The following is a 25987-nucleotide window of genomic DNA, read 5'->3' as shown; positions in this document are numbered from 1 at the left end:
CTATATTTTAATAATTTGTTTGTAAATGTTTCCCCTACTTGGCTGTAAATTGTTTCTTATTTATCTTTATATCTTTCAATATTATATATAGTAGATACTTATTAAATATTGAGGAAGCAAACTGTTTCCACTCCTTAAGTGTTGTTGTTCCCTTCCAGCCTGAGCATTCTCATCTCCCATCTGCAAGCTCACTCTGGACAATCTTTCCTCTCTTTACTACTAAGAGTTTATGTTAAAGAAGGGGAGCTCTGAAACAGTAATGCTTGGTTCAAATCCCAGCTCCACCAATTTCCAACCATGTATACTTGGCAAGATTATATTTGAACTCTCTTTCTCTATTTTCTCATCCTTAAAATGAAGGTAGTAGAAACTAGCTCCTATATCATATAGATGTCATGAATTAATGCGCACTTATGCCCATTCAGTGCCATATCAAATGTACTTAATAACTATCAGATAACAATGCTCACTTTTCCCTTTTTCAGCTTTATCTTCCATCTGTGTATCTTTGTCTTCCAAACTTATTTATTCTGAAGCATTCAGAACTTATATTTTCATATGCCAGTTTTACATTGTTTTGGTTTTTAAAAAATATATTTTTATTGATTTCAGAGAGGAAGGAAGAAGGAGAGAGAGATAGAAACATCCGTGATGAGAGAGAATCATGGATCGGCTGCCTCCTGCACGTCCCCCACTGGGGATCGAGCCTACAACCCAGGCATGTGCCCTTGACCAGAATCGAATCTGGGACCTTTCAGTTCGCAGGCCTACGCTCTATCCATTGAGCCAAACTGGTTAGGGCCAGTTTTACATTTTTAACTTATTATCCTACAGGAATTTTAAACTCTTACATGTCTAAAGCTCAAATCATTATTTCTACCAGTAAATTTATTTTGCCTTCCATGTTTTCTAACTTAAATAATGGTACTAACCTCCATCCAATTTCCTAAATTTTATTTTTTATTTTATTTTTTTTAATATATTTGTATTGATTTCAGAGAGGGAGGGAGAGGAGAGAAAGATAGAAACATTAATGATGAGATCATTGATTGGCTGCCTCGTGCATGTGCCCTTGACTGGAATTGAACCTGGGACCCTTCAGTCCACAGGCCAACGCTCTATCCACTGAACCAAAACAGCTAGGGCCAATTTCCTAAACTTTAAAACCTTGATTTCTGCTCTCACATAATCTTCCTTTTCCCTGCAGTTCACCCCCTTTCTGTCTTTATTGCCATAGTTCAGGCCCCTCATCATCTCACACTCCAACTATTTAAATTGTCTACTAATTCTCTATCTTCAGCCTATTGTCACCTTTTAAATTATTTACTTATTTATTTATATTTTTATTGTTGATAGTATTACAGATGTCTCCCATTTCCCCCCACTTCACCCACCTACTCCAAGCCCTTACCCACCTCCCAGGTCTTCACCACCCTATTGCCTGTGTCATGGGCTATGCATTTAAGTATATAAGTTCTTTGGTTTATCTCTTCTCATCTCCCCTTCCCCACATCAAGGTATGTCCATCTGTTCCATGCTTCCGGTCTTATTTTATTGGTCGATTCATTTTGTTCATTAGATTCCACAAATAAGTGAAGTTATGTAATATTTGTCTTTATCAGATTGACTTGTTTCACTTAGTGTAATAGTCTCCAAGTCCATCCATGCTGTCCCAAAGGGTAGGAGATCCCTCTTTTTATAGCTGCATATTATTCCATTGTGTAAATGTCCCATAGCTTTTTTATCCATTCATCTACTAATAGGCACTTGCGTTTCCAGATCTTAGCTATTGTAAATAACGCTACTATGAATATAGGGGTGCATATATTTTTTTCTTTATTGATTAAGGTATTACATATGTGTCCTTATCCCCCCCCCATTGCCACCTCTAACCCCCCACCCCCCCAGCTCGTGCCCTCACGCCCCTAGTGTCTGTGTCCATTGGTTATGTTTATATGCATGCATACAAGTCCTTTGGTTGATCGCTCCCCTTCCCCCCACCATCCCCTGCCTTCCCTCTGAGGTTTGAAGGTCTGATCAATGCTTATTGGTGTTTTGGGTTTTTAAGATGTATTCCCAGAAGTAGGATCGCTGGGTCAAACAGAAGTTTCATTTTTAATTTTTTGATGAAGCACCGTACTGTTTTCCATCGTGGCTGTACCAATCTGCATTCCCACCAGCAGTGAACTAGTGTTCCCTTTTCTCCACATCCTCACCAATGCTTACTGTTTGTTGATTTTTTTGATGATAGCCATTCTGACAGGTGTGAGGTGATATCTCATTGTGGTTTTAATTTGCATTTCTCTGATGATTAGTGACTTTGAGCATTTTTTCATGTCTTTCTTGGCCATTTGTATGACCACTTTTGGAGAAATGTCTATTCAGATCCTTTGCCCATTTTTTAAATGGATTGTTGGTCTTCCTTTTGTTGAGTTTTCTGAGTACTTTGTATATTTTGGATATAAACCCCTTATCAGATGTATTATTGGCAAATATGTTCTCCCATTTAGTGGGTTCCCTTTTTATTGTAATGATGGTTTCTTTTGTTGTGCAGAAGCTTTTTTTGCTTGATATAGTCCCATTTGTTTATTTTTTCCTTTGTTTCTTTTGCCCTAGGAGATGTATCAGCAGTATTTTTATGGTTTCATTGCTTACATTTAAGCCTTTTATCCATTTTGAGTTTATTTTGTGTACGGTGCAAATTGGTGGTCTAGTTTCATCTTTTTGCATGTGGCTGTCCAGTTTTCCCAACACTGTTTGTTGAAAAGACTGTCTTGACTCCGCTGTATGCTCTTGCCTCCATCGTCAAATATTAATTGACTGTAATGGTGTGGGTCAATTTCGGGGGTCTCTGTTCTAATCCATTGGACATTTCAATGATGTTGATCCTACCAATCCATGAACACGGTATATTCTTCTATTTGATTATATCTTCCCCTATCTCTTTTTTCAAATTCTGGTAGTTTTCCAAGGACAGGTATTTTACCTCCTTAGTTAAGTTTATTCCTAGGTATCTTAATTTTTTTGCTACAGTAGTAAATGGAGTTGTTTTTTTAGTTTCTCTTTCTATGAGTTCAATGTTGGTATATAAAAAAGCCATGGATTTCTGGGTGTTAATTTTGTATCCTGATACATTGCTGAATTCATTTGTTAAGTCTAGTAGTTTTTTGATGGAGTCTTTGGTGTTTTCTATGTACAGTATCATGTCATCTGTGAATAATAACAGTTTTACTTCTTTTCCAATTTGGATGCCTTTTATTTCCTCTTCTTGTCTGATTGCTATGGCTAGCACTTTCAGTACTTTGTGGAACAGGAGTGATGAAAGTTGGCATCCCTGTTTTGTTCCTGTTCTTAGGGGAAATGTTTTCATTTTTGCCCATTGAGTATGATGTGGGCTGTAGATTTGTCATATAAGGTTTTTATTATGTTGAGGTACGATCCCTCTATTCCCAATTTGCTGAGAGTTTTTATCAAGAAAGAGTGTTGGATTTTGTCAAATGCTTTTTCTGAAGATATGGGTAAACAACACGATTTAACAGCCTTTGAACATGGAATATATATATATATATATATATATATATATATATATACACACACACACTGAGTGGCCAGATTATTATGACCACCTGATGTTTGTAGGCAAATTAGCCGTACACTGCATCATATGGGATATGGAAGCCGAAGGCCTGTTCGAACACCTTTGCTGTCTGCAGTTACCAAAATAAAACATCTCCAATTCGCACAGGAACACAAGGATTGAACAGTTGAGCATTGGAAAAAAGTCATGTGGTCCGATGAATCACATTTCCAGTTGCATCATGCAGATGGCAGAGTGAGAATTTAGCAGAAACAGCATGAAAGCATGCACCCCACATGCATGAGTACAACCCTTCAAGCTGGTGGGGGCAGTGTTATGGTTTAGGGCATGTTTTCCTGGCATGATTTGGGCCCTTTAATTCGTGCGGAACAACGTCTGACTAGCACAACATACCTAAGTATCGTTGCTGATCAAGTTCATCCTATCATGTTGATGGCGTATCCCAACGGAGATGGCTTCTTCCAACAAGACAATGCGCCATGCCACGGTGCTGGTATTGTGCAGGAGTGGTTTCAAGAACATGAGGGAGACTTTACCTTGCTTAGGTGGCCCCCACAATCACCAGATCTCAATCCAATTGAGCATTTGTGGGACGAAGTTAAAAGAGCCATCAGGCAGCTGGTTCCACAACCATCAAATCTCACAGAACTGGACAGTGCTATTCATCAGGCATGGTGTCAGATTCCTCGCATCACCTTTCAACATCTCTTGGAGTCAATGCCAAAAAGAATCACCGCAGTATTGAAGGCAAAAGGTGGCCCAACAAAGTACTGATGGGGTGGTCATAATAATCTGGCCACTCAGTGTGTATATATATATCCCACGTTCAAAGGCTGTTAAATCGTGTTGTTTACCCATATCTTCAGAAAAAAATCACTTCTGTCGTGGTAAACAACCTGCTTCCCTGTTTATAATGGTCTGGTCCTCTAGCAACTTCAGCGCGAAATTATAGCTAATTTGCCTACAAACGTCAGGTGGTCATAATAATCTGGCCATTCAGTGTATATTAACTAAAGAACTTTTGTTACTTATTCTTTTTAGAAAATTTGTTGGAGGGTATGGTCAATGATGAAGAATCAGCTTAAGGAAGAAAATATATAATGTCTTACAACATAATATGACAAGATTTCCTACTCAGGACTTAGAAAGACGTTTCCTTTGAGATATATGAGAGATCACATTGTCTTTAAAATGTAGTTTGTAGTTACTGAGAATTCCCATACTCACTTCTTTCCTCTCTTTTTAATTGACCAGAAAGCTTTGAGCTTTTTTATGTTTATGATTTAATTATTGTAGTTTACCTTGACCTCCAATCTCCATGCTCACATTTTTTTTTAAATTTTCTTTTAAGTCCAGTTGCTCTTTTTTTAAAATATATTTTTAATTGATTTCATAGAGGAAGGGAGAGGGAGAGAGAGATAGAAACATCAATGATGAGAGAGAATCATTGATCGGCTGCCTCCTGCACACCCACACTGGGGATCGAGCCCGCAACCGGGGATATGCCCTGACCAGGCATCGAACCAGTGACCTCTTGGTTCCTGGGTCGACGCTCAACTGCTGAGACACACCCGGCTGGGCATCCATACTCACATTTTTGAACACTTTGGGTTGTGTACAGTCCAATCATTTCAATGATTTGGGAAGGCGTGAAGGGGCTAATGAGTTATACTCCATATTTTCTCTTGGCCTGTTTCTTAATGTAAAGGAATGTAGTAAAAGCCCTGCAACTTTTCGTATGTATTGTTGGCCACAAAACATAATGATTAATCAAGTAGGTCTTTATTGAATAAAAGTAAACTTGCCTCATTTGGCGTCAGGGCATTGGCGTCAGTTCTGTGGTCATAATAGAGACATAACAATTCTTTTTCCCCAGGGTGTCTACAAGAGGAAGTATAAAACAGTGTTAGTATGTGCCTGGCCTGTGGCATGGAGGCTTCAGTAAGTCCAAAGTGAGATTGATTAGGATTAGTATTTTTTTGTCTAGCTAAAACTGTTTGGCATCTTGGCTTAAAAGTAGTTCTTTTTTATAACTAGAAATGTGGTTTAGTGGGGTTTTTTTGAGCACTCTAAGCATTTTATTCAAATTTCTGCAGACATAAAAGATAGCTTCGTGTTATACTTATATATGTAAAAGTCCTTAGGAGTTCGGCAAATACATAACCTTTACAACTGGTTCTATTTCCAGTTTCCTTAAACAAGAGTATGGAGCTATGGCCAATCCTGGTTTAAAGTACAGATAATATGTACACAAATCACACTGATTGCACTGTAGGCCTCAAGTCCAGAGAATGCCCTTGCAACTTTGTCCCCAGGCTCACTCATACTTGTGCTCCTTATTGAGTTATCGAGAGGTTCACAGTCTCTTGATTTTTTTATTTTAGACACCAAAAGGGCTTCTCTTGATTTATGAATTGTAAAGGCTGGGAGAAAGATTAGAGAGAAATTTGACAATGGGGAGCATTATTTTCTTAAGTGGGTAAATAAAGTCAGAGAAAGACAAAAGACAAAGGAGAAAAGAGAATGGGATGCATTTAAGTTTATTCTATAGTTCTGTCACCATAATAATTCACTCAGAAGGGATGCCTTTGGAATTTAGTATTTAGTATTAAAAGGAACAGGCCTGGGGCATGTACACGCCAACACTGAAAAAGTGGTGGATTGAGACCTATTGTATTTTTTAAGTGATTACAGGGCTGTCCAGGTGTCCTGGTTGAAAAGCTGCTTCTCGAGTCAGGAAATTGTATCTTGTTCTGAGGTTTACTATAATAAAGTACACAGTCCTAGGGGATGGTATTGCTGGCTCCATGAATCACTTTACAAGCTGGCTGTCCTGACCCAAGCCCCATGATTTATTTATGCCATACCATAGTAGGAATGGCAAATATGTAAGCCACACATGGTTTCTAGGATGAGGTGGGTCTTTACCTGGAAAATTGCTATAAATCCATAGAGTGAGACAGGGCAGAGCAAACTGCAGCTTATGTCATGTCCAAGAGATCTCTTCTTATTTTATAGGGAATGTGCAGTTCTAGAGCTGGTTTATAAGTTCAGCATCCTCCTTGGAATGAAATGTATCCTTGGATGTTTTGTGTGCTGTGTTTTGACCTACCCAGTCTTTGATTCATTGCTTACAAATCTAAAAAATAGCTCTGAAATGTTGTCTAGTCCTGTTGTCCCTAATATTTTCTCTTGTATTATACCTATAAAGTAGAATTTACTTGAATATTTTAAATATATTTTTATTTATTTTAGAGAGAGGAAGGGAGAGGGATAGAAAGATAGAAACATCGATTAGCTGTCTCCCGCACATTCCCCCTCTCCCCACAGGGATTGAGCCCACATCCCCGGCATGTGCCCTGACTGGGAATTGAACCGTAACCTCCTGCTTCATGGGTTGATGCTCAACCACTGAGCAACACCAGCAGACCTTGACTTGAATATTTTAAATTGTTACCCATAAGTTTTCCAGGCAGGTTTATTTTTTCTCTCTCTCTCTGGTTTGGAAAATACAGCTTTGGACTACTAAGCCAATGATCAGTCATCCCATATTTCAATAATATTAGAATTCTGCCTAGCTTTTGGAACTTGATTCCCTAGCATTAAGAGATTCTTTTAGATTTGCACTTAGTATTTAGTATTTATATGGGTATCCAAATATTGAACCAAAATGGACAGCATAATTAATTTTTTATTTTATCTTTCTACCCCCATCCCTTTTGGCAACCATCAGCTTGTTCTTTATATCTTTGGGTCTGTTTCTGTTATGTTTATTCACCTATTTTTTAGATTCCACATATAAATGAGATCATACGGTATTTGTCTTTGTCTAACTTATTTCACTTATTTTAATACCTTTTAGGTCTATCCATTGCCAAGATTTTGTGCTAACCTCCTGGCCGGTTTGGCTCAGTGGATAGAGTGTTGGCCTACGGACTGAAGGGTCCCAAGTTCAATTCTGGCCAAGGGCACATGCCTAGGTTTCGGGCTCGATCCCCAGTAGGGGGTGTGCAGGAGGCAGCTGATAGATGATTCTCTCTCATCATTGATGTTTCCATCTCTCTCGCCCTCTCCCTTTCTCTCTGAAATCAATAAAGAAATATTTTTTTAAAGATTTTGTGCTATTTTATTCGTGACTAATATTCCATATATAGATATTTTTTCCATCACCATTTATCCCCTCTATGCCTTCTACTACCTTCACCCCCACCCCACCCTACCCCCCACAGTCACCACACTATTTTCCATGCCCTTCCATGCCCATAAGCTCTCTATTTCTTCTTTTTGTGCCCAATCCCTTCAATTCCCCAACATACCACCACCACCACCAGATATGTCTGTCTGCTCTCTATCTATGAGACTGTCTCTATTTTGCTTGATAGTTCAGTTTGTTCATGAAATTCCACATATGAGTGCTTGTCTTTCTCTGACTGGCTTGTTTCACTAACCTCTGCCCATTATTTATCTTGAATTGAATTTGGGGTGATTGGTTTTTTTGTTGTTAAGTTGTATGAGTTCTTTATATATTTTGGGCATTAACTCTTTATTAGATCTATCATTTGCAAATACCTTCTATCATTCAGTAGGCTTTTTGTTTTGTTGATGGTTTTCTTCACTGTGCAAACACATTTCAGTTTATATACTGGTCCCATTAGTTTATTTTTTCTTTCATTTCCTTTGCTCAAGTAGATACATCCAAAAAGATATTGCTAAGTGTGATTGAAGAGACTTTCTTTACCCCATTATATATCCTTGCCTCTTTTGTTGTACATTAATTGATCACATAAGCAAGTATTTATTTCTGGGCTGTTCTTTTCTATTCTGTTGATCTATATATCTGTTCTTATGCCACTACCATACTGTTTTGATTATTGTAGCCTTATAATATAGTTTGTTATCAGGGATCTTGATACCTCCCACTTTGTTCTTTCTCAAGATTTCTTTGGCTATTCAGGGTCTTTTGTGGTTTTGTATAAATGTTATGCTTAGTTGTTCTAATTCTGAGGTTCAGATTGCCACTGATATTTTGATAGGGATTTCATTGAATATGTATAATACTGTAGGTAATAAGAACATTTTAACAGTATTAATCCTGCCAATCTATGAGCAAGGTATATCCTTCCATTTTTTTGTATTATGTTTGGTTTCTTTCTTCAGTGTCTTAAAGTTTTCAGAGTATAGGTCTTTCATCTCTTTGGTTAACTTTATTCCTACATATTTTATACTTTTTGATGCAATTGTGAATCAAATCATTTTTTAAACTTCTTCTGATTATTCATTGTTGATGCATAGAAATGCAACAGATTTCTGTATATTGATTTTTATATCTTGCAACTTTACTGAAGTATTTATTAGTTCTGGTAGTTTTTTGGTAGCATCATTAGTGTTTTCTGTATGGTGTCATATCATCTGCAAATGATGATTGTTTACTTATTGCTTTCCAAATTGGATGCCTTTTATTTCTTTGTCCGGTCTGATTGCTGTGGCTAGGACTTCCAATGCTATATTGAACATAAGTGCTGAGAATGGGCATCCTTAACTTGTTCCTGATCTTAGAGAAAAGGCTTTCAGCTTTTCACCATTTCACCATTGGGTATGATATTAGCTGTGGGTTTGTCATGTAATGCCTTTATTATGTTGAGGAATGTTCTTTCTACATTCACTTTGTTGCATTTTATCATAGAATTGTGTTGAATTTTGTCAAATGTTTTCTCTGCATCTGGTGAAATGATCATATGGTTTATATACTTTATTTTGTTAATGTGACACATCATGTTGATTGATTTATGGTTGTTGAGTCATTCTTGCATCCCTGGGATGAATCTTACTTGGTCATGGTGTGTATCATTTTAATATATTGTTGAATCTGGTTTGCTAATACTTTGTTGAGAATTTTTGCATCTGTGTTCATCAAAAATAATGACCTATAACTTTCTTTTTTTGTGTTATCTTTATCTAGTTTTGATATCAAGGTAATGCTAGTTTCATAAAATGAGTTTGGAAGCATTCCATTTTCTTCAGTTTTTAAGCATAGTTTAAGAAGGATGGGTAGAAAAGAAAAGGCCTTAACCAGAAGTAAGAAAATATGAAAAACCTCACAGGTAAAGTCAAATATTCAATAAGTACAGCAAATGAGACAAGCAGAAAAGAAAAGGCCTTAACCAGAAATAAGAAAATATGAAAAAACCTCATAAGTAAAGTCAAATATTCAATAAGTATAGTAAATAAGACATTTAAAAAGCTACTACAATGGTTTAAAGAAAAAAAAGTATGAAACTTACTCAAACCACTATAAGTAGTTAGGAGATACATAACACAAGAAGATCTAAAATGTGACATCAATAACATAATTCTTCTTTGAATGTTTGGTAGAATTCAGCTGTGAAGCCATCTGGTACTGTGCTTTCATTTGTTGGGAGTTTTTTTTAAATTTTTACTTCAATTTTATTGCTACTAATTGGTCTGTTTAGATTTTTCATTTCTTCTGGATCAGTCTTGGAAGGTTATATACTGCTAGAAATATATCTATTTCTTTTAGATTGTCAAAATTTTTGGCATATAATTGTTCATAATATTCCTTAATGGTTCGTTGTATATCTGTGGTGTCAGTTGTAACTTCTCTTTCATTTGAGATTTTTTTGATTTGGGCTCTCTCCTTTTCTTGGTGAGTTTGGCTAAAGTTTTGTCTATTTTATTTATCTTTTCAAACAACCAGCTCTTAATTTTATTGCTCTTTTGTATTGATTTTTAAATTTCTATTTTGTTTATGCCTGCTGTGATCTTTTCTTCTGTTTAATCTGGGTTTTGTTTGTTTTTCTTTTTCTAGTTTCTTTAGATGTAGTTAGATTGTTTATTTGGGATTTTGTTGTTGTTTCTTGAGGTAGGCCTGTATAGCTATGCACTCCTCTCTTAGTACCGGTTTTGCTGAATTTCATAAATTTCAAAGAGTTGTGTTTTCATTTTAATTTGTTTCAAGATCATTTTTGATTTCCTGTTTGATTTTCTTCTTTGATCCATTGGTTGTTTAGTAGCATGTTATTTGGATGCTTGATACAATTTCAGTATTCTAATACTTATTGAGGCTTGTTTTGTGACCTAATATGTGATCTGTTCAGGATAATGTTCCATGTGCACTTGAAAAATAAATGTGTATTCTTCAGTTTTGGAATGAAATGTTCTATAGATGTTTATTAAGTTGATCTTGTCTACAGTGACATTTAAGGCCATTATTTTTGTATTAATTTTCTGTCTGGAGTCTCTGTCCATGAATGTGGATAGGGTATTACAATCTCCTACTATATTATGTTACTGTAGATTTCTTTCTTTATACCCATTAATAATTCCTTTATATATTTAAGTGTTCCTATGTTGGGTGTATAGATATCTGTCTACATTGTTTTATCCTCCTCTTGGATTTTCCCCTTTATAATTATGTAATGTCTGCCTTTGTCTTTTTTTTTACATTTCTTTGTTTTAAAGTATGTTTTATCTGATACAAGGTTTGCTAGTTCACCTCCCTTTTTATATCTATTTGCATGGAATATCTTTTTCCTTCCCTTAACTTTTAGTCTGCATGTATCTTCAGTTTAAAGTAAGTCTTATAAGCAGCATATAATCCATTCAGCCACTTTATGTCTTTTTATTTGAGCATTTAATCTATTTACATTTAAAGTAGTTATTATATTTATAAGTAAGATAAGTATGTATTTATTGCCATTTTGTTCATTGTTTTTAAGTTGCTTTATAGTTATCCTGTGTTTCTTTCTTTTTCTCTTGATCTGTTTCCTCATGGTTTGCTGGTTTTTTTCAGTGTTTTTTTTTTGAGGTTTCTTTCTTAATATTTTTTAGGGTTTTGGTTTGTGGTTACCATGAGGCTTATGTATATCATTCTTTACCTATAGCAATCTATTTTAAGCTGATAGGCATTTAAATTTCAATATATTCTTCTTTGCTGTTGTTGACATGTATGAAAGTTTTAGACTTTGGAAGGGATAAAAATGGACTCTCCAAACATGGGGAAACACTTTCAGCAGTTCTCTCCCTACAATATCAATGACCAGGGCACGTGGCAACCCAAAATCACTTTCAAATGCAAGTGTCAGTATATTCTAAAAGCACTACATTTTTACTCCTCTCTATGTTTTATGCTATTGATGTCATATTTTAGATCTTCTTGTGTTGTGTATCTCCTAACTACTTATTGTAGTTTGAGTAAGTTTCATACTTTTTTTTTTCCTTTAAACCTTTGTAGTAGCTTTTTAAATGTCTCATTTGCTGTACTTATTGAATATTTGACTTTACCTGTGAGGTTTTTTCATATTTTCTTATTTCTGGTTAAGGCCTTTTCTTTTTTTTTTTTTTTTTTTTTATATTTATTATATTTTCTCTTTTATTTTTTTTTTTTTAATTTAAATCTTTATTGTTCAGATTATTACATTTGTTCCTCTTTTTTTCCCCCCATAACTCCCCTCCTCCCAGTTCCCGCCCCACCCTCCGCCCTCACTCCCCACCCACTGTCCTCATCCATAGGTGCACGATTTTTGTCCAGTCTCTTCCCGCATCTCCCACACCCCTTTCCCCCCCAGGAATAGTCAGTCCATTCCCTTTCTATGACCCTGATTCTATTATAATCAACAGTTCATTCTGTTCATCAGATTATTTATTCACTTGATTCTTAGATTCACTTGTTGATAGACGCATATTTGTTGTTCATAATTTGTATCTTTACCTTTTTCTTCCTCTTCCTCTTCTTAAAGGATACCTTTCAGCATTTCATATAATCCTGGTTTGGTGGTGATGAACTCCTTTAGCTTTTCCTTATCTGTGAAGCTCTTTATCTGACCTTCAATTCTGAATGATAGCTTTGCTGGATAAAGTAATCTTGGTTGTAGGTTCTTGGTATTCATCACTTTGAATATTTCTTGCCACTCCCTTCTGGCCTGCAAAGTTTCTGTTGAGAAATCAGCTGACAGTCGTATGGGTATTCCCTTGTAGGTAACTGAGTTTCTTTCTCTTGCTGTTTTTAAGATTCTCTCTTTATCTTTTGCTCTTGGCATTTTAATTATGATGTGTCTTGGTGTGGTCCTCTTTGGATTCCTTTTGTTTGGGGTTCTCCGCGCTTCTTGGACCTGTAAGTCCATTTCTTTCACCAGGTGGGGGAAGTTTTCTGTCATTATTTCTTCAAATAGGTTTTCAATATCTTGCTCTCTCTCATCTTCTGGCACCCCTATAATTCTGATGTTGGTACGCTTGAAGCTGTCCCAGAGGCTCCTTACACTATCCTCGCATTTTTGGATTCTTTTTTCATTTTGCTTTTCCGGTTGGGTGTTTTTTGCTTCCTCGCATTTCAAATCTTTGACTTGATTCTTGCGCTCCTCTGGTCTGCTGTCGGGAGTCTGTATAATATTCGTTATTTCAGTCCGTGTATGCTTAATTTCTAGTTGGTTCCCCAATATAAGATCGAGGGTCTCATTAGATTTCTTGAGGATCTCACTACATTTATCGGCGGCTTCTAGACAGTTCTTAAGAGACCTTAAAAGTGTGGTTCTGAACTCTATATCTTCCATTGACAATTTTGTCCTGTTTCTTTGTCTCCGAATTTTGTTATGCTTCCTTGGTGCACCTCCTAGTGGTCTTTGTTTGCAGTCTTATAGTTAAATCTTGATTGTTGTAGCTAATTCCAGGGAGGGTTTGACCTCTAGGCCAAGTGGCTATGAGAATCAGCTGTGTCAGTAGTGAGAGAACTTCTGTCCTCTAGGGAGGTGCTAATCTAGCCTTTGCCTGAGGCTATCCGGCAAATGCCTGTGTGCAGGGCTTGGGCGGGGCGGGTAGAACAGGATCAACAGGGTGGGCTGGAGAGAGCAGTTATGGCGGCTCTCAGTCCTGTCCCCAGGGGCTCTGCCTCTCTGAGTCCCAGCACCCGCTGCAAAGCTCAGAGAGAAAGCTGCACTCGCTCTGACCGAAGCCAGACAGTCCCGCTTCTCCCGTTTGAGTCTGGGTCCCTAAAGACTCGCCCGGATCTGGAGCTCAGAGTCTGCGACTCCCTCCCGATTGAAAACGCCAACCGCGCCCTCCGCCGCCAGCCCGCTCCGCGCACTCCGCACCTCAGAATTTGACTTCAGCACTGCGCCTCCTCTGAGTGTCCGTATGCGTTTCTCTTTCCTCCTAGTTGTAGGACTTCCACTCAGCCAGCGTTCCTGTGGTTCTGGGTGATGTCCCTTCCGTTTTTCGGTTTCACTTTTGAAGTAGTTGTTCAAAGCAGCAAACTCCGGCGTTAACCTATGCCGCCATCTTGGTTCTCCCCCAGGCCTTTTCTTTTCTACTTACAGAACACCCTTTACCATTTCTTGTAAAACTAGTTTAATGGTTATAAAGCACTTTACTTTTTGCTTGTGCATGGAACTCTTTATCTCTCCTTCAATTATGAATGATAATCTTAGTATAGAAATTATTCTAGAGTGTAGTTCCTGTCTTTCAGCACTTTATAGATGTCCTGTCACTTTCTTCTGGCCTGTAAAGCTGCTGGTGCAAAACGAGCTGACAGCCTTATAGGGTTTCCTTTGTATGTAGCTCTTTCTTATTTTTTAATTTTTGGTTTCCTTCAAAATTGTCTCTTTAACTTTTTTGTCAGTTTAACTACAATATTTCTTTATAAGGGTCTGTTTGGATTCATTTTGTTTAGAACTCTTTGTGCTTCCTGAACCTGGATATTTGTTTCCTTTCCCAGGTTAGGAAAGTTTTCAGCCATTATTTCTTTAAATGAACTTTCTGTTTCTTTTTCTCTTTCTTCTCCTTTGGGATCTCTATAGTAAGAAAGGTTGAGTGCTTGGTCTTATCACAGAGGCCCTTCAAACTATTCTCATTTTATTTAAATCTATTTTCTTTCTGCTGCTCTGATTGTTTAATTTCTACTAGTTTGTCTTCCAGGTAGCTGATCTGTTCCTCTGTGTTAGCTAATGTGCTATTCATGCCTTTCTTTTCTTAAGGAATTTTTATATAAATTTATTTGAACCAAACTGACAACATATGCTGGTGAGCAAGATCGCAAATGCTCTGGAGAATAACAGTTTTGCAGCTTGTTTTATGCATTTGAAATTAAGGAGGGAACATAGGAAGATTACATGAAGGTGGGAGAAATGAACACAGGGATTGGATTACAAGATAGTTAAGAATATTGTGTGCTTTCTTACAGGTGGTTATGCCTTCAAGGGGTATTTATTACCTCTGGCATCTCAAAGGTATATTAACCTAGATTCACAAGAACAAGGGACAGGCTTGCTTAAAAACCTTTCACTAAGAATTTAGAAGCCTGTATATCCTAAAGGGCATAACTACCACCATGTCTTGCCCAATTAAGAATTTATGATTTACTACAGCACCCCTTTTTCTTCCATAATTTCCCCTTTCGGTTATAAATCAGTGTAAAGAATGCATTGATGGCCAACCTTTTGGTCGGATAGTGTGGTCTCACAGTGTTAAGGAAGGCACATTCCTAGGAAGTTCCAGAATCAACATCATCTTGAAAAAGTGGACCATAGGGGATGGAGCAATGGGATATGAGTTGAGGCCAAATTTTTCCAAAGAGGAAAGGCAGTCAGATCTTAACGGTCTTCATTGCAAAAAAACACTCTCAGTCTTTTCTATCCTTTTAACTATCATGATTTGAATTTTGCCTTCTTTCTCATTTTTCTGTATTTGGCATGTAATATAACATTTTAACAAACCATAAAAAGGGTATTAATGGTTACCTTATACATGTGTAATAATCATAAATAGCTAGACTATTTATAAAAACCCAAATAGCAAGTCAAACTATTATTATTACTAATATTATTAGCAGACAGGGAAGATAATTAAACAAAATGGATTCTGAGTTCAATATCAATCCATAAGTATACAGGCCTTGGCGATGTCTTGGTATTACTGTCTTCCTCTAATGTCAATGACTTCTCATCCTAGAGAACCCTTAGGTGGAGGCGAGTCTGTTTTAGACAGCAGCAAATGCTAGAGACTGGTAAATATACATTTGGTTAGGTGGCTGATAAGATCCCTTTCAACAAGGGTGGAGAGTGTCTTTTATTGGATGTCCTTTCCAATAAACAAAAATCTCCAGATGGCAGTCAATGATCTTTAAAAACTTTGTTTCCTGGGAACTTGCTGTGAAAGGTAGCTTAATACCAACTTGTCATTTTCTTGAAGTGACTCTATCAAGCCTTGGTAATAGTGTGAGATGTCTCATTTCAATAATGTCAGTTCATAGTTCCTTCATCTAAGTCCAGCTTATGATGCATGAAAGAATGCAAATACCAAAAAATGGGAGTCAGGGAGTAGGGAAGAGTCAAGTAGTCGTCTTGGGTTTACCAAAGCCCCAACTATTTATTTAGTTTTCAACCATTGCTTACTCATAGAGTATACCCTAGAAGTGTTCTATTACTTATTTTACAATGCTCCCCATTCAATTTAACATAAAAGACAAGTCTTTTTAGGTGTTTCAGGGCCCTTATGGAACCCTGCAGAGTTATCTCTGCATAAATTGAGATTTTAACCCTTAAGATCTCAATTTCTAATGGAAAGTAGGAAGTAACCAATTGACATTCTTCAGCTTAGACATTTTATAACCTGTAGAAAATAAAATGTTTTACTGGCAAATATATCTAAGCCTTGGAGTCACAACTTCGCATGTTAATTTTGAGATCTCTATAGATCAAACTAACTTCTAGGGAAAACCAGCCTTTATGTGCATGTCTCTAGATGAGCCAAAAGCAGTGAACATCTCCATAGTTTTGCTTTATGCCCAAGAGGACATTTTTTCCTCAGGCAACTCCACAAAGATTCTTACTCACCTAAGAACACTTGAACAAGGGCCAGTCAAACCTTACTGGACACCGCCAGAACTGCAATCCTTTCTGAGTCATGGGCCCCTCTCTCTCTGGGTGAACCCATCCCAGGGCACCCTTCCTTCTCCTTATCTTCTCGGGGATCAACTGTATTATCACACTGGACTCCTTAAGGCACCCATCTCCCTCTACCATTCCAGATTCAGGCATCTGAACAACTCTCATCACCCCATTCTACTGTTTCTTTTAATTCTTTACCAGGCAAATGACTATTTTCATTTCCTTAGGGTTTTTCACTGGGGATTTGTCTTGTTCCTTCATTTGTGAGATATTCTTTTGTCTTTTAATTTTGACTTCCTATATTTGTTTATATGAATCAGATAAAGTAGTGGTCTCTTTCATATTTGAGTTGTGAACTGGGGCAGTGTTACCATTTTGATTAATGATTTCAAAGATGCTAATGTTGCCAAAAGGGCAATGTTGCTCAGTGTTTTATTTCTTTCTTATGATTTACTATATATATTTTAACTGGGCTTAATTTTCTTACGTCATTCCAGTGATGTTTGTCTTTTTACTTTTCATTTTTAAATATATTTTTTATTGTTGATAGTATTACAAATATCTCCTATACCCCAGCCCCTGCCCACCCCTCAGGTATTCACTACCTTATTGCCCATGTCAGCTATGCATATCCTATCTAAAAAAGAGGGATTATGCTAATTGACCCTCACTCCATCGCAAAATGGCAGCATCCACAGCCAATAAAGAGGGAATATGCTAATTGACTTCCCCGCCCTCAAACATGGCGGCACCCATAGCCAATAAGGAGGGAATATGCTAATTGACTGTCACATCCTCAAAGATGGTGGCGCCCACAGCTCATAAGGAAGGAATATGCTAATTAACTGTCATGCCCTCAAAGATGGAGGTGCCCACAGCCACAAGATGGCGGTGCCCAGTCCCCTCAGCTCTGCTGGAGCGGCAGGTGCGTAGCAAGGCTGGGCCCACCCTTAGGTGGGCCCGGCCTTGCCACGTGCCTGCCTCCAGAGTCCCCCAGTCCCCTTAGCCCCCCAGTCACCCAGGGCCAGCCCGAGTCACAGGCAAGCCTCTGATGGCAGCTGCCCAGCCGATGCCTGAGGTGCAGGCAAACCTCGGATGGTGGTTGCCCAGCTGCCCAGAGCCGGCCCACGGCTCAGGTAACCAGGGCCGGCCGAGGCTTGCGTTGCCGGCAGTGGCAGCAGCAGAGGTGTGACGGGGCATTGCCTTCCCTAATCACTGGGTCGCCTCCTGCCCCTGCAGGCTTCTGGACTGTGAGAGGGGGCAGGCTGGGCTGAGGGTCCCCCCCCTCCAGTGCATGAATTTTCCTGCATCGGGACTCTAGTAAGTATATAAATTCTTTGGTTTATCTCTTTCTGTTCCCCCAACCCTACATCAAGGTATGTCAGTCTGTTCCATGCCTCCCTGCTTTGGGTCTTATTTTGGTGGTTAATTTATTTTGTTCATTAGATTCCACAAATAAGTGAGATCATGTGATATTTGACTTTCTGAGTTTGGCGTATTTCACTTAGCATAATACTTTCTAGGTCCATCCATGCTGTTCTAAAGGGTAAGAGATCCCTCTTTGTACTGCTGCATAGTGTTCCATAGTGTAAGTGTCCCACAGCTTTTTTATCCATTCTTCTATTGTTAGGCACTTGGGCTATTTCCCAATCTTAGTTATTATAAACTAGAGGACTGGTGCACAAAACTTTGTGCACTCGGGGAGGAGAGGGGGGTCCCTCAGCCAGGCCTATGCCCTCTCGCAGTCTGGGACCCCTCAAGGGATGACCACCTGCTGGCTTAGGCCCGCTCCCCGGGGGATTGGGCCTTAGATTGCAATCAGACATCCCTCTGGCAGCTCGGCAGCCCTTGGGGAGCAGGCCTAAACTGCAGTTGGACATCCTTAGCGCTGCTGAAGAGGCAGGAGAGGCTCCCACCACCACCGCTGTACTGGCAGCCATCAGCCTGGCTTGTGGCTGAGCAGAGCTCCTCCTATGTGAGAGTGCCCTGACCACCAGAGGGCAGCTCCTGCATTGAGCGTCTGCCTTCTGGTGGTCAGTGTGTGTCATAGTGACCAGTCATTCCCAGTCCTTCTGCTTTTAGGGTCAGTTTGCATATCACCCTTTTACTATATAGGATAGAGGCCTGGTGCACGGGTGAGGGCCAGCTGGTTTGCCCTGAAGGGTGTCCCGGATCAGGGTGGGGGTCCCCACTGGGGTGCCTGGCCAGCCTGGTTGAGGGGCTGAAGGCCCTTTTCAGGCTGGCGGGTGACTGAAGCTCCCAACCTCTTTTTTTCTTTTTATTTTTATTCTGGGATTTATTTACCTTCTATGGCTGTCACTGGAGCTGAGAGCCGGCTTTAGCTCTGAGGCTCAGCTCCAGCTCTGAGACCTCGGCTGCTGAGAGCAGTTATCTGGGTTTGTTTGGCTTCTATAATTGAAACACTGTTGCAGCTCCAGCTCTGAGGCCCGGCTGGCTGAAAGCAGGTTTCTGGGATTTGTTTAGCTTCTATAATTGCAACATTGTTTCTTAGAGTGCAGCTCAGAGGCCGGCAGCAGCAGGCGGGGAACCTTGGCTTCCTCCATCACTGGAGCAAGCAAGCCTCCTGTTTGCTTTAGCTGCCTGGCTGCCGGCCTCCATCTTGGTTGGCAGTTAATTTGTATCTTGCCCTGTTTAGCCAATGGGAAGCGTGTCGGAGGTACGGTTAATTACCATGTTTGTCTATTATTAGATAGGATAAGGCTGCTATGAACATAGGGGTGCATATATTCCTTCTGATTGGTGTTTAGGGGTTTTTAGGGTATATTCTCAGAAATAGGATCTCTGGGTCAAATGGAAGTTCTATTTTCATTTTTTGAGGAAACTCCATACTATTTTCTATAGTGGTTGCACCAATCTGCATTCCCACCAGCAGTGAACTAGTGTTCCCTTTTCTCCACATCCTTGCCATAACTTGTTTTTATTTTTATTTGTTGTTTTTTGATATTATTGTTTCTTGATTTTTTTGATAGTCATTCTGACAGATGGGAAGTGATATCTCATTGTGGTTTTAATTTGCATTTCTCTGATGATTAGTGACTTTGAGCATTTTTTCATGTGTTTCTCAGCCATTTCTATGTCCTCTTTGGAGAAATGTCTATTCAGATCTTCTGCCCATTTTTTAATTGGAATGTTTGTCTTCCTTTTGAGTTGTATGAGTACTTTACATATTTGTATATTAACCCCTTATCAGATATGCAAATATGTTTTCCCATCCAGTGGGTTCCCTTTTCAATTTGATGGTCATTTCTTTTGCTGTGCAGAAACTTTTTATTTTCATGTAGTATGTGTTTATATTTTTCAGAGAACCAGCTCTTGGTTTTACGGATCTTTTGTATTTTGTGGGGGTTTTTGTTTGTTTTTTTAGTCCCTGTGTTATTTATTTTCATTTAATCTTCATTATTTCCTTCCTTCTGCTTACTCTGAACTTCGTTGTTCTTTTTCTAGTTCCTTTAGGTGTAGGGTTAGATGGTTTATTTCAGATTTTTCTTGCTTCTTTTTTTTTTTTAAATATATTTTATTGATTTTTTACAGAGAGGAAGGGAGAGAGATAGAGAGTTAGAAACATCGATGAGAGAGAAACATCGATCAGCTGCCTCCTGCACATCTCCTACTGGGGATATGCCCACAACCCAGGTACACGCCCTTGACCGGAATCGAACCTGGGACCTTTCAGTCCGCAGGCCGACGCTCTATCCACTGAGCCAAACCGGTTTCGGCTTTTTCTTGCTTCTTGACATAGCCCTGTACTATACTATTATGGACTTCCCTTTCAGGACTTGCTGTATCCCATAGATTAGGGGTTGTTGTGTTTTCATTTTTAATTTTTTTCCAGGTAATTTTTATTTTTTCATTCATCTCATTATTAATCCAGTCATTGTTTTTGTTTTTTAATTCTTTATTGTTTAAAGTATTACATATAGTATTACATATGTCTCCTTTTTCCCCCATTGACTCCTCCCTGGCTATCCCCACCCCCAACACATGCCCTTACACCCCTAGTGTTTGTATCCATTGGTTATGATTATATGCATGCAGACAAGTCCTTTGATTGATCTCTTACCCCCGTCCCACCATCCCCTGCTTTACCTCTGAAATTTAACGGTCTGTTTGATGCTTCTCTGTCTCTGCATCTTTTTTGTTCATCAGTTTATGTTGTTCATTATATTTCACAAATGAATGCGATCATGTGATATTTATCTTTCTCCAACTGCTTATTTCACTTAGCATAATTCTCTCCAGGTCCATCCATGCTGTTGTGAATGGTAAGAGTTCTTTCTTTTTTACAGCAGCATAGTATTCCATTGTGTAGATGTACCACAGTTTTTAATCCACTCATCTACTGTTGGGCACTTAGGCTGTATTCAAATCTTAGCTATTGTAAATTGTGTTACTGTGACCTTAGAGGTACATATATCCTTTCTGATTGGTGTTTCTGATTTCTTGGGATATATTCCTAGAAGTGGGATTACTGGGTCAAATGGGAGTTTCATTTTTAATTTTTTGAGGAAACGCCATACTGTCTTCCACAGTGGCTGCACCAGTCTGCATTCCCACCAGCAGTACACGAGGGTTCATTTTTTTCCACATCCACGCCAGCACTTGTTCTTTGTGGATTTGTTGATGGTAGCCATTCTGACAGGTGTGAGATGGTACCTCATTGTTGTTTTGATTTGCATCTCTCAGATGATTAGTTACTTTGAGCATGTTTTCATATGTCTCTGGGCCTTCTGTATGTCCTCTTTGGAAAAGTGTCTATTTAGGTCCTTTGCCCATTTTTTGATTGGATTGTTTATCTTCCTTTTGTTAAGTTGTATGAGTTCATGTAAATTTTGGAGATTAGACCCTTATCGGATATAACATTGGCGAATATGTTCTCCCATGCAGTGGGCTTTCTTATTGTTTTGTTGATGGTTTCTTTTGCTTGCAGAAGCTTTTTGTTTTTATGTGGTACCATTTGTTTATTTTCTCTTTAGTTTCCATTGTCTTAGGAGCTGTATCGGTAAAGATATTGCTACGACAAATGTCTGCTATTTTGCTGCCTATGGATTCTTCTAAGATTGTTATGGTTTGCCGTCTTATATTTAAGTCCTTTATCCATTTTCAATTAATTTTGTAGGGTGTAAGTTGGTGGTCGAGTTTCATTTTTTTGCATGTATCCATTCAATTTTCCCAACACCATTTATTGAAGAGACTCTCGTGACTCAATTGTATGCTCTTGCCTCCTTTGTCAAATATTAATTGATCATAATGGCTTGAGTCAATTCCTGGGTTCTTTGTTCTGTTCCATTGGTCTATATGTCTGTTCTGTGCCAGTTCCAGGCAGTTTTGAGAACGCTGATATTTGGTATTGTGATCCCTCACTTTGCTCTACTTTTTCAAGATTGCTATGGCTATTCAGAGTCTTTTTTATTCCAGATGAATTTTTGGAGAGTTTGTTCCTAGGACTGAAGCTGCTTTCACAAAGTAGCTCATAACATTCTATATCCAACAGAGAAATTTTGTATTCTTTGTCTTGACTTGTCTGTAAACACTTTAGAGTATTTGATCACTTCTTATTTCTTAAAACTTTCTTTGGCTTCCAAAATACCACTCTCTCCTATCTTCTGCCTCTAAGACTATTCCCCCTCAGGTCTGTATAGACTTTTCTTTTACCAGTATCACTACTGTGTGCCCTTCCTCTGATCTTGGTGGTCTCATGCACTCCTGTTTTTTCAACTACCTTCTATGCTGATCACTTCCATATCCACACCTCAGGGCCTGGGCCCAGGCTCATCAATACAACTGCCTTCTAGGTGTGTCCTCTCTCAAATTTATAGGGTTGTTGTAAGGATTAAATCCATGTAAAGTCTTAGCAGAGTATCTGACTCTAGAGTAATTATGGTGGCAGTGTTGATCGTGGTGAATTTTTACCCACTTCATTCATACTTTTTTATTCATTCTTTTGAGGAACCATTGGTTTATCCTGAAATCCCTACTTTGCAAACTATTTTCTTAGAATACTAGTATGTGTCGATTTGTTAGTTGATGTTCTACCAAGAAAATAAAGAAGTATTCCATAGTCAAGTAAGTTTGGAAAATGGTTTATAACAAGGTTAGCAACCTTTTTTGTAGAAATCCACACCGTCAATATATTGGGCTTTGTGAACCATTCAGTCTCTGTCACAGGCACTCAAATTTCCTATTGTAGTGCTAAAACAGCCATGGAAAATACATAAATGAGTATATTTGTGTTCTGTTAAAATGTTATTTATAAACACTGAAAGTTGAATTTCAAATAATTTTCACAAGATATATTATTAAAGCATAAAAATATTTTTCTTTGTTTTTTCAACCATTTAAAAATTTAAAAGCCATTCTTTGATTGTGGGATGTACATTCATAGGTGGTAGATCAAATTTGGCCTCTGGGCAGTAGTTTGGGCTTTAAAATATAGCCGTCTATTAAAGATTCGTCATCTGTACCATAAAAAGCTCTTATAAGTTCTATTCTAGTGTGTAGTTAGGTCCAGTATTCCTATTTGACCATGGACATTTTTTTTTCATGGGACATTTGTTAATGTCTCTTGCCATACTTCTATGGAATGACTTTTGAGAAATGCTGACCTAGAGAATAACTGCTGGAGGTGAAAATTTTGATTGTGGAACAGACTAGAAAAAATAATTTTAAAAAACCTTGTCTTTATTGCCCCTGCTCTGATCAGAGAGAGAATGGCTGTTTGGGAAATGAAATTACTCCTGTAAGGAAGGCACTAGTTAGGCACCACAGCTGATTCAAAGATTGGCTGAGTTGAAAGGGGACATGATAAAAGCTCATGCCACTGAGCAGCTTTCAGAAATGTGAAAAATGTGTGCCTTACTACATGAGGCAAAGCAGAGGAGCTCCAAGAGAGATAAAATGTTCAGTCAAGGAAGAAAATATCCAGAGATTATATACAAAATGCCAGCAGTAATAATGATCATTTTCTATAGTGTAAAAATCTTTACTATACTTGTTAAAATATTACACAAGGTTTAAACATTTAAAAAATGTAGTTTACATATAGTAAAATTATAAAATTTGTTTTGAAATAATATTTTCAATTGTCATTTTTCTGTATCTTTGAGAAGTAAATGTGTGACTCAGGCAGTGATGTTATTGCTTTACTATTTTTGAATGAATTTTTTTATTAAATAATATCATTGCTATGCAGAAAAATTTCAAGGTTTTAAAGAAGTCACTTTTATCAGAAGATTCTGCGTGTGCCATATATATATGTTTATATATATATGAAAAATAAATGTAGTAATTATGCTTTCTAAATTATACCTGGCATTTGACAAACAGCTGGAATCTAAGGGAGGCTGCAGAGAAGACTAGATCATCCCAGTTGACAATAATAATACCAAATGCAAGCAAAGTCACTTGCCCATTTCTAAAGAATACACCAACAGAGATTTCATTCCAAATCTGGGTAGGAGTGGAGTTCTTAAAATTTTTGCCAACAAATTGATAGCAAATGAATGATGGAATTATTGAGTCATTATTAATACAGGGAAGTAATAAATAAAATTTTGTTTTCATCTGTTTTGCCCAGCATGTGCTTTGGTGACTTTCAAGATCTTAGCAGCCTGTATTTTTAGTCCTCTCTCAGCATATCCCAATAGTCATTCATGTATATTCCCACAGCTTTCCTAGGCTTCATATACAGCTTGAAGACTATCCTATCTAATAAAAGAGAAACATGGTAATTAGCCTATGACCGCTACCCTTCCCATTGGCTAATCAGGGCGATATGCAAATTAACTGCCAGCCAAGATGGCGGCCGGCAGCCAGGCAGCTTAAACTGAACATGAGGCTTGCTTGCTTCAGTGACGGAGGACTGCAACATTCCCTGCCTGCCTTGCCGGCCTCTGGGCTTGTAGTTTAAGAAACATTGTAACAAATATAGAAGCTAAACAAAACCCCAGAAACCAGCTTTCAGCCGGCTGGGATCTCAGAGCTGGAGTTGATACAGAGTTTCGATTATAGAACCTAACAAACCAGATACCTATTTTCAGTAGCTGAGGCCTCAGAGCTGGAGCCAGAGCTAAAGCTGGCCCAGAATAAAAAAGAAAAAAAAAGAGCAGTTGGGAGCTTCAGCCCCAGCCTGAAAACAGCCCTCAGCCCCTCACCCAGACTGGCCAGGCACCCCAGTGGGGACCCCCACCCTGAAGGGTGTGTGACCAGCTGCAAACAGCCATCATCCCCTCATCCAGGCTGGCCAGGCACCCCAGTGGGGACCCCCACCCTGATCCAGGACACTCTTCAGGGCAAACCAGCCAGCCCCCACCCATGCACCAGGCCTCTATTCTATATAGTAAAAGGGTAATATGCCTCCCAGCACCGGGATCAGCGGAGCCGCGAGGCCTCCCAGCACCATGACGGTGCAGCGCCCAAACCCCCTGATCGCCCTGTGGCTCTTTGTGTGACGGGGCGGGGGGGGGGCACAACCTCCCTCCCTATCTGCCTTGCTCTGTTCCTGACAGGGGAAGGCGCCCCAACCCCCTGATCGGCCCTGCTCTGTGCCTGATGGGGGGAGCCCCCCAACCCCCTGATCGCCCTGCGGCTCTGTGTGTGACAGGGTGCGGCTCCCCAACCCCCGGATTGGCCCTGCTCTGTGCGTGACGGGGTGGCGCCGCAACCTCCCCATCGACCCTGCCTTGAATGTGACAGGGGGCGGTGCCCCAACCCCCCAATCGGCCCTACCCTGTGTGTGACTGAGGGTGGCATCGCAACTTCCCAATCTACCCTGCTCTGTGCATGACAGGGGGCGGCGCCCCAACTCCCCAATCGGCCCTGCTCTGAGCCCGACCAGGGGCTGCACCTAGGGATTAGGCCTGCCTGCTGCCACCCAGGAGCAGGCCTAAGCCAGCAGGTCGTTATCTCCCTAAGGGTCCCAGACTGTGAGAGGGCACAGGCCGGGCTGAGGGACCCTCCCTTCCCCCCCCGAGTGCACAAAGTTTTGTGCACCGGGCCTCTAGTCCTATATAATAAAAGAGAAACATGCAAATTAACCACCACTCCGCTACACCCACCAGCCAATCACAGCGACTATGCAAATTAACCCAACAAAGATGGCGGTTAATTTGCATACCCAGGCGCTGAGTGAAGACTGAAGACGACTGAAGATGGTGGTGGTCACGGAGCTGGAGTGAGTAGGAGGCTTGGATTGCTCCCGTCGACGGAGGAAGCCAAGCTTTCCAGGAAGTCCTGGGCTCCGTTCAAGGAGGAACTGAGGGCCTGGGCTCCACTCAAGGAATGGCCCCGGCAACCCAGGCTTTAAGCCAGCCCTGGCCTCCGCTCGAAGAACTGGAAAAAAAAAAAAAGGAGGGGCTGAGAGCAGCCGGAGCAGAGAAGCCAAGCCTCGCTGCTGTGGCTGGACCAAAGGCCTGGGTCCTGGGTGCCAGAGGAAAACCGGTGCCGGCAGCCAGGGGAAGGAAGGCCTATTGCACGA

At 39.5% G+C, this 25987-nt stretch overlaps 1 protein-coding gene and 1 non-coding gene across 17 annotated transcripts in view; one reads left to right on the top strand and one right to left on the bottom strand.

Annotated features, from left to right (window-relative positions):
• The window catches only part of ERC1 (ELKS/RAB6-interacting/CAST family member 1), a 520764-nt gene that overhangs the window by 342365 nt on the left and 152412 nt on the right, over window positions 1–25987 (top strand). The window lies entirely within an intron of this gene.
• LOC118652291 lies at window positions 11562–11695 on the bottom strand. The gene has a single exon (XR_004966545.1). It is a non-coding gene; the product is annotated as a small nucleolar RNA SNORA71 (small nucleolar RNA).

The sequence above is a fragment of the Myotis myotis genome, unplaced genomic scaffold (assembly GCF_014108235.1).
Source record: "Myotis myotis isolate mMyoMyo1 unplaced genomic scaffold, mMyoMyo1.p scaffold_m19_p_3, whole genome shotgun sequence".
NCBI lineage: Eukaryota > Metazoa > Chordata > Mammalia > Chiroptera > Vespertilionidae > Myotis > Myotis myotis.
Note: the sequence above shows the minus strand (reverse complement) of the source record. Positions and strands in the feature narration are given on the sequence as shown.